The sequence below is a fragment of the Capsicum annuum genome, chromosome 3, assembly GCF_002878395.1.
Source record: "Capsicum annuum cultivar UCD-10X-F1 chromosome 3, UCD10Xv1.1, whole genome shotgun sequence".
Taxonomy (NCBI): Eukaryota; Viridiplantae; Streptophyta; class Magnoliopsida; order Solanales; family Solanaceae; genus Capsicum; species Capsicum annuum.
In genome coordinates this window covers 202,848,633-202,863,165 of record NC_061113.1, presented here as the reverse complement: position 1 = coordinate 202,863,165, position 14,533 = coordinate 202,848,633, and the positions used below count along the sequence as shown (strand labels likewise).

General features: G+C 29.2%; 1 pseudogene; it reads right to left on the bottom strand.

Moving 5' to 3' along the window:
- Window positions 1–3,585: 3,585 nt before the first annotated feature.
- Window positions 3,586–7,222, bottom strand: LOC124896790 (annotated as a pseudogene).
- Between the last annotated feature and the right edge of the window lie 7,311 nt (window positions 7,223–14,533).

The window sequence follows — 14,533 nt, the reverse complement described above, 5'->3', positions numbered from 1 at the left end:
TCCATGAATGCACTACTGAGAAGAGCAAGGCAACTACCAATACTGGGACTGATCGATTACATTCAGAACAAGTTACAAAGTTGTTTTATGAAAGAAAAATAAAAGCGCAAAGAAACTTTCATGACATCAAACGTTGGGCGGAAGTAGAGGTGACTGACAAGATTCAAGTCACCTTGAAATTGAAAGTAAGTAATTGAATTGTATTTTGATGATAGGGAAATATACTGTTACTGTTTTTTGATTGCAGATTATATATAGCCGGTTTACTATTATTTATGATTTATTACCAGTTTTTTTATTTCCTTGAGATTCGCGCACATAATATGTATTTTGTTGCTTCTGTTCCATTACTTCTGCTCATAGATGTATGGTCATTTGTGATTTGATATTGTATGCTTGATTGTACCTGTTTTTTGGTTGCCTCAAGATTCATCCCCTATGTATGTTTGATTGCTCTGTATGGCTGATTTTGCTCATATTTTAGATATTTCACTATCAGAGTTGATTCTACTCCCAAGTTAGATGCAATATCTGTTTTATCTCAGTTTATTTATAGCTGATTCTCCTGCTCATATGTTAGAAGAATCACTATTGAATCAGCTGCTATTCCTGAGTAAGGTTCTATCTTTTTCATATAATACAGGGAATTTGACTTTGAAATCTCATTCCTTGGATGACAGATCCTTCTCCTGCGCTATCCCTGACCAAGCCAAATATCAAAATTCTAACTATCCCCTATATTGGCCCTTCTCTTCCATTTTAAAATAGAACCTTAATTCTGACTCCTTATTATTGGTCACTTATTATTAGATTTTTGATTAGCTCAATATTAGATTGTGATTTGATGTTATATGCTTTATTGTAGTTGTTTTTTGGTTGCCTCGAGATTCGTCCCCTATGTATGGTTGATTGCTTTGTATGCTTGATTTTGCTCATATAATAGATGTTTTAGTATAAGTTGTCATTTATTTATCATTTTATTACAGGTAGACCCCATTGATGCAACAAGATTTGTTATAAGAGAAGAAGGAGTTGAATATATTGTAGACCTAAAGAGTAGGACTTGTCAGTGCTTGGTATTTCAAACAGATGAGATACCATGCACCCATGCAATTGCAGCGATAAACAGTAGACATATGAACAAGTCTAGATATTGTTCTCATTGGTTCTTAAGACAGTCTTGGCTACAAACATAACAGGGAGAAATTCTACTAGTTGGAAGCACAACATCATGGATTGTCCCAGATAGCATAAAGGATCTGATCACAAAACCCCCAAATAAGGAGGTTTTGCTTGGGAGAAGACAATTATCCAGATATCCATGCAGAATAGAATCTTTAAGAAACAACTACAGATGTTCGAGATGCAAAAGAACTGGGCATAATAGATCAAATTATCACTACACTCCTATCCTTCATCCATATGCAAGAAGATACAGAAAGAATAATAAGAAAACATGATTAGTTTTACTTTTTATCTGAGAGTTTGGATCAAAATAGTAGTTATAATAGGATTCTTTGATCCCCTATTTTAGTTAGTAATAAGTACTTTTGACTTTCAATCACGAATGTCTTCTTATTTATTTGAAGTTTAAACTCCTCGTAAAGTATTTAACTCAATACCTTCTTATTGATTTTTTATAAAAATTACTTAGCATTTTAAATTTTTTTATATATTGATGTGTAAAAATATATCATATTAACAAGATTCGGGGAAGGACCATATCCCCAAGAGATGTGATGTGAATAATTCCACGGGATACACTTTAAAATTTGCCTTGAAGGCAAGATGCAAAATAAGTTGTCCCCTTTGGGTAAGAGTTGACATAGCTTATTCTGCAATGATTCGGTAGATGATCTACAACATTTGCCCTAGAGGCAAGAATTAAGCCCCAAAGAAACAAGTTATTCCCTATGGGCAAGAGTTGACTCTAACTTAGTGTGTAATAACTTGGCAGGTGATCTCCAGGTCGTGCCTTAGAGGTAAAAATCAATACAACAAACGGACAAGTTATACCGTATGGCCAAACGTTGATGCTAGATTAGTGTGTAATGATTTGGTAGATAATTTATAAGTCTTGCCCAAGAGGCAAGATTTTTAGACCCAAAAGGAACAAGTTATGCCCCATGGGGAAGAGTTGACACTAGCTTATTCTGCAATGATTCGGCAGATGATCTACAAAACTTGCCCTAGAGGCAAGACTTAAGCCCCAAAGTAACAAGTTCTGTCATATGGGCAAGAGCTGACACTAGCTTAGTGTGTAATAACTTGGCAGATGATCTACAGATCGTTCCCTAGAGGGAAAAATTAATACAACAAATAGATAACTTATGCCCCATGGCCAAGCATTGATACTAGATTAGTGTGTAATGATTTCGTAGATAATTTATAAGTCTTTCCCAAGAGGTAAGATTTTTAGACCCCTAAGGAACAAGTAATGCCCCATGGGCAAGAGTTGACACTAGCATAGTCTATAATGATTCGGAAGATGATCTATAACTCTTGCCCTAGTGGCAAGACTTACACATCAAAGGTGGTTCAACTCACAATTTTTCAAAGAACATTCTTCCTTTACCATACAAAATATGTATATAGGAATATTACAATCTTACAACCATATGAGGATCAATCTTTTAGACAAAAAATTAAAATACTATAAGCCAAGAACAAAAGCAATAAATATTAAAAATTACAAAAAGAAAAGCACGGGGGGAGTATTCAATTGCGAGTAGAAAAAAAGATGATACCAATCAACAAAACCAAGAATCTAACCAAATAAATAAAAGTGGAGAACCAACTACTAAGGAGGAGTAGATGACCCTTAGATTACAAGGTCTAAACTGTTTCTTATTTTATGCCATTTAATCGAGGACAAATGTGATTGAAAATTTCACAATGATCAAAGTACTCATGTAGTAGTCGCTCATAATTAATGATAATACAACCCCCATACGAACATGTTATACCTCATGGGCATGAACTGGCCCTGCCACATTGTTTACTAATTTAGAAGATACTCAATAACTCTTGCCTCAGGGGCAAGACTTGCCAAAAGGAAAGGCAAAAAATATTCTTCGATAATAAAACATAAATATACAAAGATACCAATAAATGAATCAGTAGCAATTCTACATTGTATACTTTACGTTATTGCATCAAAAATAGCCGATTCGATTTGAAAAGACTGTTTAAACTTTACATAATCGCATAAAAATAGCTAAAACTCCTTCATGTCCAATGATTTTCAATAACTACAAAACTAAACTACTACTTCTGGTGCGTTCTCTTCCTTTTTTCCTTTCCAAATAATGTGCCAACTTTTCTATAGTATTGTCTTTTATACCAGCTTCTAGTTTTCTCTTTCCATAATCCCACAACAATGCTCCATACCTCATGAGAACATAACCAATGTCAATCTATTTAGGAATATCTCTACCATGAATGACATATTCAGCAAACACACAAATAAATGCTCCATAATCACTGTGATACAAAAGAAATATATTACGTCAATATATGGAAAACAACAAAAAAAAGAAGTGAAATGAACATTTAAAAAATAAATGCAATAAGATACCATTGAGTTTATTGTGGCAACTCATCAACTATTTTTATCGGCAAAGTGTCATTTTCAAATTTGTCAATGCTGTTCTCAAGATAGAAATTGACCTTTTTCAGAAAATACAGTATCAATGTTTGGTAAGGTAACATCACCTTTTGAACAACTTTACCACTGCACCTGGTATGGTTGAAGTCGTATACATAGATGCACCAATCAGGAAAGTCAAAAACTCCCAAAATCCAGTGTCCAAGTTTAGTTTTTCTCATGGAATATAAACTGCAAATAAAAAGTTTGTGAAAGCTTGAATAAAATTGAACAACAGCTTATAAACCCACAAGTTAAGTGTTCCGTCTAGATCAACATAGAAAACCTTTGATATTGGAGTCATTGTATCTTTTGCAGTTTTTTCCATCAACTCAAGTGCTCCAGCAATTATTGTTGTTTCATCATGTGTCAAATCCCCTCATTTTCCAGCCTGTCATAGCAATAAAAATCAAACAAGTTGAGCCATACAGTAAAGGGAACATAATGAATTGAAAACGAGGTTCAACTGCTATAGGACCTAATCTTAGTGAGATGAACTTGGTCGTGTAAGCGAATTGTGTTCATGCATATATACAAAAATATTACATGTCCAAAGATATATTTACACTTGCTTAGATTAGCATTAAAAATTGGGAAAAGACTGAATAGATTACCTCATTGCCATGGAAATCCACAAATGTTTTTAGCTAAGCTCTCCGCAGAAGGGCAGCGTGCCCCTTACGTAACATCCAATCCAAGACCTAGAAGGAAAACAAAGGATGAAGTTAAGATTCCTTTTATTTGTCAAGACAACTATAAGATCTTTATCAAGCCAACTATAAGATCCTTAACAACAGAAAGTAGCACTGAGAAATTCTCTCAAATTGCTGTATGAGATTTTGGATTTTTTCCCCAATTCTAAAGATGAATATACGTGTATCTTAATAAAGAAATTGATGGATATTTTACATATCAAATTATTAGAATGAAAAGTTTCTCATTTATACTAATAACAAAAAATAAATAGAGATAGGAAAATGGAGTAACTGTGATATTATTACTAATTTTCTCCTTCCATTCGAATTTACTTGTCACTATTTTCCTAATTTGATTTTCATTTTTACGAGTCATTTTTGATAAATCAAGAAAAAAAACAAAAAATTCCATGTTTTACCCTTAGCATTAATTACTTATTCTCGAAATCATTTCCAATACCTATTACTAAATATCAATTGATAGTGGTAATATTGTAAAGTCACTATACCAATCATTGTTTTCTTAATAGGTGTGCAACGTCAAAATGTGACAAGTAAATCCAAACGGAGGGAGAACATAACCAAGGAACTCCTCCATTCAACTTTATGTTGCATTCTTTCCATTTCTTTCCAAGCTACAGAAAAGGAACAAAGCATACAAATTAACCACCGTAGCGTATACGAGTACAGATTATGGGCTCATGTAGTTTTATTTCTTAAACCCTGTCATCTAACTCAGATTACGAGTAGAAGGTGGCAACTAAACACACCGCTGGTGAAGCATTTCTCTCTCTCTCTCGCTGGTAGCAAAACATGGAAACTTAACAACTTTACATGAGTAAATTATAGAATGTGATTATTGTGCTTTATACCTTACTAATTGGATAAGCAGTGGGGGAGAATAACCCAAGAAGAAGCTGAACAAGCGGTGCTATAGTGGCTTCAACTGTCAATCCATAGCGAGTACAGATTGATTGAGGAATTATCTATAACTGTAAAAACGACGAATCTAGTTAGAGGACAAAAGCCGAGCAAATTCCATAGCTAACAAGTTGAAAGGTTAAGTTGATGAATAGAATAGATCACTTCTCCGAGCATGAGAATCAGTGTAACAGATACCAATATTGCTTCCCACGATGGTACAAGCTTGTCCAAGAATATAAGAAGAGACAACAACGGAAAAAGAGAAAAGTAATAAATAAGCCGGCTGGGGTAGTAAAAAGATAACTATTGCCAAATAAGTATTGGTACACAAACCTCCATTGCTAAGGATTTGACGATCAAGAGTGTGTAAAGCAAAAGATGTTGGATTTTTAACCGCCAAAAGCATTTTAGCTGTAAAAGAAAGGAAGAATACTTTAAAAGGTCGATCAAAGCAGACATAGGTACAACTCAAACTGTGCCATAACACTGCTTCTCTTCTAACTTATCTCACTATAAGGCCTATTCTAATATGGGTGGTTATTGATACAATTATAGACTCAAGATACGTAAAGTGGCTTAACTTTTCTAATTGTGCATTCCAGGTATGACAAGAATCATGTACCTTTTTCTCTTACTCTTTCAACTATTCAAATACCTTTTCTTGGGTACATAATCGATACATCATTCCATTATTGTAAGTTTAATTTCACTATTTACTTTGCAATAAACCACATCAAAGCATTTCTAGATAGTTTATTCAGTTTCAAAGGAAAAATTCACTCTATTTTACTTACTCGTGATTTATAGACACCTTGCCTAAGTCAACATTCGACCTTTTTTAGAATTCCTTTGATATTTTGGTGTAGCCAGTTCTATATATATATTTACCCTGCTTAATGATTTTTAAAAATAAAGTCTGACTTGAGCAAAGAATAGGCAAGAGGAAATAGAACTCCAAGAATTGAACATATAGAAAAGTTTACAGCTTTATACCAAAGTTACAAAGTAGTAGCTAGATATTTAACTAATCAACTACTGAAACAACATCGTTCAAAGGGGTGGAGGCAGAATTTTCATCATCTTCAGTGTATACACAACAAATAGAATTTTTGACCTTGTATATACGTATACAATATGATTTTTTGTCAAAGAGGGTCCAGCTGACCCCTTCTACCTGTACAAGGTAGGGGTACATACACTCAACCCTCCCCATACCTCATTTGTGGCTTCTGGAATTACACTTGGTATGTTGTTGTTGGTCCAAATGATCCCCTTTCACCCATCTAACTATACACCTGGCTCTGCTAGTGAATAGAAAAGTTACAACTTTACACCAAAGTTACAAAGGTAGTAGGTAGATATTAGCCAATCCAAACTACTGACCAGTATTAGTGGAAGTTGGATATTCATCAAGGGTATTCATCATCTACAATATACACATAAAAATAGTTTTTGATCTTATAATATGACATGAATTTTTGCCAATACACAACCTTTACTTAACTCTGCCCCTAGCTCTATTAATAAAGTAAACGACAAGAAAAAAAGATAAGACATCAAACTTCCATGAAAAACAAGCAAACAAACAATAAAACTCCAAACCAACAAACTTTAGCACTTCTTAATAAACTCAAATAGAACTACTGATCAACATTAGCAGAAGCTGAATTTTCACCGAGATGTTCATCGTTTACAACATACACATAAAAATAATTTTTTTAAGCTTGTATCCCAAGAACCAGAATCAATATAACCATTATAAAAGCCAAACAAGAAATATTGTTGGCATGTTTGACCTACTAGAAAAAAGGGAGGAACTAAACAAAGGACAAGTCAAAAGCACATTACAAATATAGATTAGGATAACAAGTGATAATACCGTGTCATTCAAAGGTTGATCACAAGTTGCAAGTGAATAAAACCACTCCTTCGAATCCACAGCACAAGAGCTAAACATTAAACATTCGGGTAGCATATCTTTGAGAAATAAGAGATCTATGGGTTGAAGCTTTCTTTCCTATATCTGCCATTGATGAATCCCAAGTTGTTTCTTCTAAGTATGGCAATTCTCATTGATTCAATCCACACAGTAGTTTTTAGATCTCGCTAATTGAATAAAAATCAACATAACTCCAGACAGATCTGATGCGTTCTGATACAATTGATGATTATGACTCAATTTCTTTGGCAATTCATTATCTATCACCACCATTACTGTTACTCTTACTAGCTTTCTTAATTTTTCTCCTCGATTATCTTAACTTAGACCATATCAAATAGTTAATAGCTCTTATACCATAATGTAAAAGAGGATCAAGAGAAAGAAGAGAAATGAGGATAATCTCCAAGGTGAATCAAGTCGTGATCCAATGGTTGATGATCAATATCGTGAGTCTATTTGATTGGAATCGAATGAAGAGAAAGAGGAGAAAGAGAGAATATTTGAGAAATAAGAAAAAAAATATCTGAGAAAAATCTGGGGGAAAAAAAGAGAAATAAAAAAACTCTAAATAAATGTTAAAGACAAATAAATTAAAAAAAGGAAAAAAAAATGAAGAAATAGATAATGGTTGAAAAAAAAAAGAAAAAGAGAAAAAAAATAAAGATTGAGACAAATAAACTAAAATATGAAAATAAAGTTAAAGGAAAAATAAAAACTGAAAATAATAAAAAACAGAATAATAAATATAAAGGAAATAAATAAAAAGGTGAAAAAAGTAGAATAATAAAAGTAAAGGAAAAACAAAAAAGTTAAAATAATAAAAATAAAATTTGAGAGATAAATGAGTATGGAAAGTTTAAAAATATATTTGAGCTGTAGAGGGGCAAAATGATACTTTTAGTATATTAAAAAGTAAGGAAGGTTATTCTTCAAAGACATTCTTATTTAGGGTCAAATATCTAAAGTCACTCATATTTTGGTTTATGGCATGCAATTTTCTATATAATTCCTAGCATCAATCTAATGGGGCACATGTTTGGGCTTTATCATATAGTCCATAGGAGCAGGCGCGAGATAATTACAAGGCTTGACAGTCATAAACTTTTAATTATTATTTTTAGTCTAATTTTAATTAACTATAATTCATAGCCCAGTTAACAATTAAATACAATTTAATCTCTCTCCATTATTTTCTTTCTTTCTCTATTTCTCTTTCTTTTCCAGTTTTTTTCTTTTTTTTTTTCTTTTCCCTTTTTTCAGTCCTTTTACCTTTTATTTTTTCTTCTTTTCCATTATTTTCTTTTTTTTTTTTCTTTTTTCCTTTTCATTGTTTTCTAGTTTATTATATTTTCTTTTTCTCTTTCACTTTTTTCATTTTTTTCCTTTGCAGCCTTTTTATTTTATTTTTTCTATTTTCTTTCTTGTTTTGTTTTTTTCTTTTTTGTCATTTTCTCTCCTTTTATTTTTTATGCTTTTTTATTTTTTTCTTTCTCATATTTTGTTGTTGTTGTTGTTGTTGTCATATTTTATATTTTGTATATTTTATATTTATTCATGTCATACTATATATTTTAAATAAATTTATTATTTATATTTGAATATTTTAGTCGTGAATACAATTTATCATTTGTATTTGTATACAAAGAAATATATGAATTAATTGTATTTACTTGCGTCAAAAATATATAAATATGAAATGTGTCATTCTATGCAAATGTACCATTAGTATTTGTATGTCAAGATTATTATTTGTATTTATATATATAAACAAGTATCATTTGTATGTATATAGTTTATGTTGAATAACTATGTATCATTTGATACAAATGTAACTTCACCAGAGAAAAAGAAGATACAAATGTAACATTTGATACAAATGTAACATTTGTATTTTTGTTATTTATCATTTATATTTGTGTTGTTCAATTTGTATTAATAAAATATAATTCATATTAATGAATAAATCCAAGATTTCATAGAAAGAAAAAATAACAATTCTTTTTCAATTGTCTAAAAATACAAATGACGTTGTCAACTACAAATTCAAATACAAACAAATGAAACAAGCAAAATTATAAAACAAATACAATATGTGATCAGTTTATAGATACAAATACAAAATAGTCCTTTTAAAAAAACAAGTGCATCAACGAAAATAGAATACAAATATAAACAAAATAAAATCACAAATACAAATATAATATGCAGTCAACTATAAAATACAAATACAAATACAAAATAGTTCTTCAAAATACACGTGCAAATTGTATAAAATATAATAATGGGGAGAACTATAAAATATAAATACAAGTGTGAACAATAAAATATAAATACAAATTATAAAATATAAATATAAATACAAACACGAACTATAATACAAATACAATTGTTTCAACGAATACAAAAATATAAATGAGGGTATGAACTACATAATAGAAATACAAATGCGAAGTACAACATACAAATATAAATGTAAAGCATAAAACACAAGTACAAATACAAATACAAATACAAGCATGAACTATAAAATACAAATACAGTTGTATCAATGAATACAAAAATATAATTAATTGTGCGAATACAAATTAAATAAGCGATTGTGATATTTTCGTTATCACTTACTGCTTGTGCTTGACATAGTCATATTTATCAAAGATATTAAAAATATAAAGTAGAATTTAAAAAAGAAAAATAAAAATACAAAAAAGAAAATAAAAAATAAAGAGAAATAAAAGTTGCAGATAGAAAAGAGGAAAAAATGTGAAAAGAAATAAACCTAAAGAACAAAAATAAAAAAGAAGAATAAAAAAATAAAATTAAAAAAAGAAGAAAAGAATACAAAATAAAAAAAAAGAAAAAAATACAAAAAATAAAAAAAATTGAGAAAGAAAATACAAAAAAATGAGAAAGGAAAAAATTAAAAATGAAAAAAAAATAAAAAAATAAAAAAGAAAAAAGAAAGAAAGAGAAATAGAAATTATAGATAGAAGAGAGAAAAAACGAATAGAAAGAATCGGAAAAAGAAAAAAGAAAATGAAAATAGAAAAAAATCAAAAATAAAAAAAATAAAAAAAAGAGAAAAAAAATGATGGAGAATACAAACACAATTAGTGGTTATGATGTATCCATCATGATTCATGATTTGTACTCGACGTAACTATATTTTTTGGAAATATAAAAAAAAATATAAAATACAACAAAAAAGGAAAAGTGAGAAAAAAAAAAAAGGAAAAAAAGAAAACTGAAAAAATGAAAAAAAAAAAAATGAACAAAGAGAAGTAGAGACTAGAGATAGAAGAAAGGAAAAAAAAATAAAGAAAAGGGAAGAAGAAAAAAGAGAGAGAGAAAAAAGCTATAAATTGTAATTTTGAAAGTTAAACTAAGAACACTCTGATTTTGCTGAAACCTAGAGAATTTTTGTAAGTCCCCCTAACAAATAAAAAATTACACAACATAAATAAAAAAGGTAAACTATGTAAATGACTTTCATAGTGTTTTTTTTTTTTTTTTATATATAGGAAAAATCCTATAAAATTAGTCTTTCTTATAGAACAAATACTTATTTGCCTCTATATACTCAAATATTTTTAAACAATTTTTCATGTTTATTTATCGTTCAACTTTTATTTTCTTTTATCTTTCTTATTTTACTTTATTTTAATTTTGTTTCTCAACCTTTACTTTTTCTACTCTTAACTTCTATTTCTTTCTCTTTTTTCTTTTTCTTTTGGTTTTCTTTTCTGTTTTTTGCTAAATTTTTATTTTTCTTTTATTTTTTACTGTGGCTTTTTTCTTCATTTTTTTCCTTTATTTTTTTTTCCTTTTTTTAACCTTTATTTTTTTCTCCTCTCGACTTTAATTTTTTTCTATTTTTTTATTTTCTTTGATTTTTAACATTTTTTTAAAAAGATTTTTTTTATTCATTTTTTTTCTTTTTCTCAACTTTTATATTTTTTTATTTTCTTTGAATTCTTTCAAAAAAAAAGGTACGTTCATGAGTAAAAGTTGACACTACCATATTATGTCATGATTTATGAGATGTTCTATAAATCTTGTCTTAAAGGCAACACTTAGCCAAAAGATGTTCAAACAACAAGTTTCTTCCCAAGGATAAAGGTTGACACCACCACATTGTGTTTTTAATTATGAGATGTTCTATAATTCTTGCCACAGAGGCAAAACTTAACCCAAGAACTTTCAAATAACAAGTTACACCCCATGGGCCAGAGTTAACACTACCATATTGTGTTTTGATTTATGATATGCTCTGCAATTCTTGCCTCAGAGGAAAGATTTAGCACAAGTACTTTCAAACAATAAGTTACGTCCCATAGCCAAGAGTTGATACTACCATATTGTGTCTTGATATGAGATGTTCTATAACCTTTGCCTCAGAGGCAAGATTAGCCCAAGAACTTTCAAATAGCAAGTTACGCCCCATGGGCAAGAGTTGTCACTACCACATTGTGTCTTGATTTATGAGATGCTTTATAACTCTTTCTCCAGAGGTAAGACTTATCCCAAGGACTTTTAAACAACAAGTTACGCCCCATGGGCAAGAGTTGACACTACCACATTGTGTCTTGATTTATAAGATGCTCTATAACTTTTGCTTTAGAGGCAAGACTTAGCCCAAAAATTTTCAAACAACAAGTTACGCTCCATGGACAAAAGTGGATGATACTACCACATTGTATCTTGATTTATGAGATGCTCTATTAGTCTTGTCTCTAAGACAATAATAGCCCAAGAATCTCTCAAAAAATAAGTTACTCCTTATGGGTAAGAGTTAACACCTACTTTATTATGTATTAATTTATGAGATACCCTATAACTCTTGCCTTATAGGCAAGACTTCTTTCAAGAATTTTTAAACAAGAAGTTATGCCCCAAGTAAGATTTATGAGATGTTCTATGACTCGTGCCTTAGAAGCAAAGCTTATTTCAAAGGATTTCCAAACAATAGGTCGCCCCCTTACATTTACTTTGATGTCAAAGAAGGAAGATTCTCTTTCTGAATTATACAACTTTCTGTTCATTAACAAAATATAATAGAAGTTGAGAAAAAAGAAAAAAGAGAAGCAAAAAAAGAGAAAAGAAAAAAAATAAAGATTGAAAATGAGAAAAAAAGATAAAAAGTTTAGAAAAAAGAAAAAAGGGAAGAATAAAAAAAGAAAAAAATAAAAATTTAGAAAAACAAAAATGATAAGAAAATAATAAAAAATGAAGTTTGAGAAAAATAGAAAAATAAGAAAAAAAGGAGGAAAGATAATTTTTTTTAAAAATAAGATTGAGATAAATGAATTAAAATACAACAAAAATAATAATAAATAAATAATGTTAAAAGAAAAAAGAGAAGAAAAATATGGTTCAGACAAATGAACAAAAATAAGAGAAAAAAAATTAAAGAAAATAAAAAGAGAAAACAAAGAAGAAATAAAAATGGAAGTTGAGAGAGAAATGAGCATGGAAAGTGTAAAAATATTTAAGGTGTACAGGAGCAAAAATGTACTTGTTCTATAAAAAGGATGGAAGACTAGCCTTTTAAGGCTTTTCTTATGGGGACAAAAAAACAAGTCACCTACTATGTTCATACCATGTAAATTTTCCGAGATAAAAAGAGTCCTTAATTATCTATTTTGGTTAATGTTTAAAATAATTACCTGGCATACTCAAAAGTTAGCTAAAGAACTATCATTTAAGTAGATTGTCATATACAAATATAATAACTTGTATATCATGCAATTAATCTCTTTCATCTAATTAACTTAAATTTTGGTTGACTTAATTGAACACTTAATTTTATTTTTTGATTTAATTTTGAAAATTGGACACCTTATTTGAATATTCCCTCTCTTCTTAAAATTTCCATCATCTTCTTCAATCCTTTTTCTTGAAAAATAGAGACTATTGGTAGGCTTTGTTATATCGACTCTTAAATAGTATATTTTCTGATTTGCCCAAAAATTTATTACATCAAAAAATATTTCTTCAAATTTATTCTTCCAATTCAGGTGAAAAAATGGTTTTAACACACACATACATACACACGCGTGCACACACACACGTATATATATATATATATATATATATATATATCGTGTCAATTTTTTTTATGTATATATATGTATATAAATAACTGTCAAATACAATTAGACAACTGTCATGTTGTTGGCATATAGATATATATACATACATAAAATATACATATAAGTTGTATAATCAGTTTTTGATTTGTATGAAATATGTTGGTTCATATTTTATACATTACATATAGATATACAACTTTACATGTTTGTATAAAACTAAATTGTATATATTTTTAAGTTGGTTTGTATAAAATATGTTTATTCTTCTATTAGACATTAGGTATATCTCAGTTTGTATAATCTATTATTGGTATTTTGCATAAACTAAAAAAAAAAAAAGTTTCAAGGATTCTCACATCAAAGGGGGGAGAAACAACGTTGTGAATGACTTGAAGGTATTTTATATATACCCAAATGTATATTTGTTTGAATGTATATATAACAAATATACCTATATCTTTATATCTTTTTTTCTGTTAGTTACATGCAAGTATGTAGACTATGTCAATTTTTTTTTATGTATATATGTATACAAATAGCCGTCATATATAATTAGACAATTGTCATGTGTTGATATTTACATATAAGTTGTATAATCAGTTTGTGGTTTTTATAACATATGTTGGTTCATATTTTATATATGAATTATAGGTATAAAACTATCATGTGTTTGTATATGACTCAAAAGTATTTTATATAAATTATAATTAGTCATAAAGTATTTTTTTGTTGTATATTTCTATCAATGCATTTGTACTTATTTTGTTATATTGCTTTCACATATATTTTGAATTTGTTAACATTCACACATTTGAATTTGTATATTTATACAAATAATCTAAATTTATATCTGTTTTATACTTTAAATTATACCAATTCGTATTTATTTTGAAGGCATGAGCTGCAAGCGTTTGTATTTGTATTTGAATATTAACTTAGTTTGGAGGATGAATTAGTGTGTTTAGGTGAATACTTAGTGATATTTGTGTAATTGTGTGCTAAGATTCATGTTTAGGTGGTTTATAGTGTAAATGAATCAATACAAAAGCCACAATGGAAAAGGAAAGATGGGACGAGATAACTAATTCAACCCGACTAAGCTATACTTGTTGTTATATGATTTTTTATGTGCTTTGTGTATTGTATGATCTAATACGTGTGATGAGATATTTTAGTATAATATTAGAGATTCTATAGATGATAAAATAAGCTTCACATGACCTACAAGTGATGATGG